A 5498-nucleotide genomic window follows, 5' to 3' on the forward strand; every position below is an offset into this window, starting at 1 on the left:
TCCTCTCTTGTATGAAAGAATAATGAAAAAAAAAAAAACAATGGAAAAATATCTGGAATTTTGCTTGAGAGCGCAGGTAACATGGGGAGTATTATACAGTTTTGAGAGGTTTTTTAATTCCCAGTTTTTTCTTCTTCCTCTCCCCTTACCCTTGAAGTTTTATTTTGCTTGCTGGCTCTGCCCTGAGCTCTCACTTCCTAGCACTGATGTGCCGATTACAGCCCACATTCGCTGCAATAAAAGCAAATAAGGAAAAGGCTTTCCTACACCACCCCGACCTGGGAGAGAGAGACATAATATATGTCTTAGCAACAACACAAAGCACACCCTCCTCTTTGCATACATGTTTAGCCAATTTCTTCTGGAGGTCTCATGTGTTTCAATTGCTCATTTATTCTTCAACCTTGGATAAAGAGACGAGAAGATGAAGCTGGAGGGGCGGGGGGACAGACAGACCTATAGATGACAGATCTGTAGACAATGTTGTTAGCATGCCAGATCTTATTACAGAACCGTGGGAGGTCATGTACGCCACATCCCAACTCCATGGGGACCACCACATTTAAAACAAGATGAAAAAAAATGTGATGTGGGAAAAAAAAAAACCCTCATGGGCAGCCTTCAAAGGCAGAGACAGGTTGTGACTGGATTAACATTTATTGACTGTTTAAGCCTGCTTTTTTGCTTCAGGACAGAGATACACGAGTTTAATTGCAGAGGCTGTTCTGCCAACTGATCACCAGAGTGGCAACCAAAGCTTAACTAATCGGTCCTTCATTAGTGAAAAGTCTCTATTACAAAACAAATTAAGCATGCTCTGATCCTAACCTACAGGTCCAATAGCGTTACGGCAAAGTTTAAGCTGTTAGAGCACTGAAAAACTTATTAAGGGTTAGCGCTGAGATAGCACTTTGCTATTGATTTTACAATACACAGGTATTATGATTTATGGAGTGCCGGTGTCACTCTAACAAGCTGAAGGACACACAATATCATCTCCAGCATCATTAAAATTCAGAAGCCTCTAGAACTAACTCATCAACCACTGTACATTGTCACCGACTATGGGGCTGGGCTCCAGTTCCAAAACGTCCTAAGCTTTTGGGACAGTTGTCTCTCTGCTTATTTGGCAATCAGAAATGTACAGCTGCCCATCAAATGCATTCCCTGCCTTCAGTTAATTATCAGAACCTATCTCCATACTGAGTTGTCAGATGCATTTTGTTATCTGATTTTGCCTCGTAAGGTCTAGAAGTATTTTGTGCACATCTACCACATGACTGTTTAAGAAAGGACAACTGTTGCCAAGATAGTATGTGATTCAGTGTGGCTCTAAGCCATTTCAAAAAAAAAATGATTGCCTTAATTTTTAAAAATATTCAGATAAAAATCCGGCAGCACTAGCTGTGGGTAGTCAATCAATAGATATTCAGTGAATGCACTAATTATTCTCAGGTAATAGTAAATAATAGGAGCTAATTGTTATTGAGCATTTATGATGTCTCAGAATTGTTGAGTCCTTCCTTTTTTTTTTTTGAGTCCTTTCATTTTGTTAATACATTTAATACTTACGAACCCTTTGAGATAAAAACTGATTTATCTCTATCTTACTGCTAAAAATACGGACGCCTAGAGAAGTTAAGTCACTTTGCTCAGAGAAGTTTAAGTACACACAGCTCCTGAGTGGAAGAGCTAAAATTCAGTGAGTCAGTCTGACATCCAAGCATTGTCCTGGTCCAACTCCTAACTTAATAATCATTCCTATTAACAAAATCAGCATTCTTTCCACTAACTTCAGTGTCTTTATTCTGTAATTTGAGGATGTTGCAAGTTAAATAAAATCAGATAAAGAGCTAAAATCTTAGATCACTAGTTTTATTAAAGTCCCTTCTGTAGAGTGTAACTGAGACAGACTGGTTCTCCTTTCTCTAAGTTATATAATTACAGTGAGTATAATATTCTTTTAGAGGACCTATTTTCTATGCCTTTAATCATTTTTAATCATTTTTGATACTTTAGACCTTCCTACTTTGCATAAGCTGAAAGATAACCTAATGCATAGTATCTCTTTCTTGTTTTATGCCATTCCCTAACCTCACCCCCATTCCAGACTAAACACTGTGTTGAATTTTATAAGAGCATCTGTGGTATTTACAGTCAATGTTGACTTAAACAAACTGAATTGCAAACTTATAATGGCTTTATATCCATATTTCTCCATAACAGTGTTTACCAAAGAGTAGAAATTGGTAAGTTCTATGTCTATCTTAGACCTTGAACTAAAGAATTTGGGGTGGTATAGCAAAAGAATCTTCTTTCAAAGCCCCATCACCTTTTAGGAGATCCCAGTGCATGGCCTTCAGAATGTATCTAACTATACTATTGATTTAAGTTCAACTTTATAACCCCAGATCATTTCCTGTCTGGTGTATACAGCAAATCATTTTCTAAATTTCAGTTGAGGTTTCTTTTCTTTTCCCACACACATTATATATATATATTCCTCTTAAGGGTTGTCCCAAATATTCCTAGCCATTTTTCAGCTTGAAGGGTTATTAGATTGCAAATTCTGTTTGTCATTTTGTCTCACTATCTTGATGCCATTCTATCATTTAAGACCCCAAGAATCTCAGAGAATGGTAACTGGTTCCTAAGGAAGACCATCTGCCTAACCAATACTGAGTTAGAAAAATCTTCTCCTTTGTTATCTATCCACCCAAGTAGCTTTCCTCTGCTTCTGGATGTAACATGTCAACCCCAAGAAACCTCCATGGTTCTGATTATTTTCTGGTCATGCTGGTCCTTTCATTCAAAGTGCCTTTCCATGCACTTTCCATCTATAGACTCACATTTCATAATTAGTGGGAGGGCCCAAGTGTTATCTCTTCAGCGATCTCTCGGGTTAAAATTAGTCACTCCACCCTCATTCATTTCCCTATATTAGCAACTTAATTTCAACTGAATCAAAAGGCTCACTGAAATGAAGTTATATAAGAAATCAATTGTGCCCAAGTACAATTTTGCTGCACTTACTCAGATGATGTCAGGGAGCTTAGAATCTTCCACCGTGTTTTTATCTCTAATATCTGTGTCTCATTTTCACATCTCGCAGAATTGTTTTCTGAACTGGGACTCTTTGGTCATGCTATTCCTCAGTGGCTTTTCTCTTTCTCACATGAGCAATGAGAGTATTTCTTAAGTGTCCTTAGTGGTATTTCCTTTAAAATATGCAGCTCTTCGAAACTCCTTTGTCTTGTGGAATATGCCTAACCATGTGTTCAGATTTATTCTGATCCACAAGATCCTTAAGAGCTGGTGGGTACCTGAGCCTACAACCTGATACGATTTCTCATTTTGTAGATAAGAAATTAATCTGAGGAAGACTGAAGAGAGACTATCTCCTAACTAACTCATTCAGCTAGTTAGGGTGATACAAATGGATTACAGTCAGTGTCCTGTTTCCAAACCCGATTGGAGCAAAGTGATCACACCTAAATGTGGGAAAACAAAATAGATCACAGTGGTGCTGGTCACATGGGGTTTTCCTGAATCAGCCTTCACACAGCTATGTGCTTCATTCCAATGGGGTCATTTTTTCTAAGCTACCTGACTGGTTTCTGGAAATTGATATTCTATACTTACCTGGGTTCCTTTTCTCTCCATCACAACCTTGAACTCTAAGTTCATTTTACCTTCACCAAGGCTGCCTTTATCCTTTAGAGCTTCACCTGTTCTCCCTTCTCAGGAAGAACAAGTCAACACATCTCATAAAGTTTATTCCATTTCTGCACAACTTGTCATTCCATGAATAACCCCCAAGCCTTTACACATGGAATGCTCTTCTCTCCAACACTGACAATCCTAAACTTCATTCAACTCATCTCAAAGGCCAGCTCACTTTTTGAGCACACTCAGCTCCTTCCCTAAGAATTAACTGCTTAGTCTTCTTCCCTCTCACAACACCCTACTTTTATCTCAATGCTAGCTCTTTCCTTTTCTATTAAAATTGTTTCTTCTTTATCATTTATGAGATTGCACTCCCTGAAGGGAGACATTTTCCATTAGGTACTCAGTAACTTCACAAAGCACAACCTGAGCAAACGTTTGTTGAATGAATAAATGATTGATGAGAAAGGCATTTTGACTCTCTATTGCCTTCTCCACAAATGGAGCTAACCCCCAAACCCCAGGAACGTCTTAATTTGTTAGTCAAGGGTTTTAAAAACTAATTTTTCACAGAATGGATGGCACAGAGGAATTCCATGATGCATAAAAAGAAAGTATGTTATGACATGCTTCATATATCATGAACCTGCTTTGCTATTTCTGAATATGGCCTAAATGTTATATATTCAATTATGGTTAAATTGCAATTGTGATTCCTGGATTTCCTTACCCTGAGTATCTATTTTGAAAAGTGAAGAAAGACAAATTTAAACACCTACAATCTCACTAAATACAAATAACTTTATAAGACATTGTTATGAACCAGTTTTAAAGTGGATATTAAGACAGTGTCGGCTCATTTCCAAAAGGTTCCAGTAAGTATAGAGAAATTGCTCAGTCTTTTGGGTGTTTAATCTGAACAAAGACCCATATTTAAATATTTGGAAACACCAATGTAGCTGCCTGAATATTCTTTCCTCTATTTGAGGAACAGTCAGATTATGTCTACACAGTTAGGTTAAAAATGTTCTTAAACCAAACCTAGACATGCCTTTGCTTCTCCTCATCACTTATAACTTGTGACGTCACCCTTTCACTCCTTGAATAAATCCAGTATGAGCCGGAGCCCATATAAATCTGTTCTGCCCCTTTGCTTCTGTCTTCATGTACAGCATACTGTAAATAATCATAATGGAGTGGTTGTAAATAGTTCTGTGGTACACTGGAGACCCCTATTGGTAAGACTTAGGCAGTGACTATGTAGCCTGACGCCGACATCCAGAAACCAGGTCGGCTTCTGCTCAACTCCTTTGGGTTCTAGCAGGGCCGAAAGCGACAACCCCGACAATTTTTGCATGCGGATTAATCAGTTTGTGAAAGTGAATGTGTGTTTTTCCTGTACTTTCTGTTTGTGTGACGACACCTCTAAATAAGAAGGCAGTACAGATGACAAGAAAAACAATATGTGACCTCCTACAATTTTAGGGCAATTCATTTTCAGTAGATAATAGACACCAGGGATAAATACAGCATTGCTGTCGTAGAAGTACCTATTGATCAAATATGGCAAAGGAACCACAAAATCCCAGTCTCTCTGAGAGTTAAGTAGTAAATTATATACTTCATATGTTCAACTTTAAAAAACAACATTGTATTGCTTTTAAATATTTCCTGATAGAATTTAATAAATAACTAGGCTTTTGCAGGATCCTTAAAGGGTAACTTGGTTAATTTAAATTAAAAGGTACTAGGTTGGATCCTCTGAATGCTTAAAGGGAAATTTTTATTTCAAATCATAATGGACAACTTTATTTATAATGAAAAAATGACTA

The sequence above is a fragment of the Nyctereutes procyonoides genome, unplaced genomic scaffold (genome assembly GCF_905146905.1).
Source record: "Nyctereutes procyonoides isolate TBG_1078 unplaced genomic scaffold, NYPRO_anot_genome, whole genome shotgun sequence".
Lineage (NCBI taxonomy): Eukaryota > Metazoa > Chordata > Mammalia > Carnivora > Canidae > Nyctereutes > Nyctereutes procyonoides.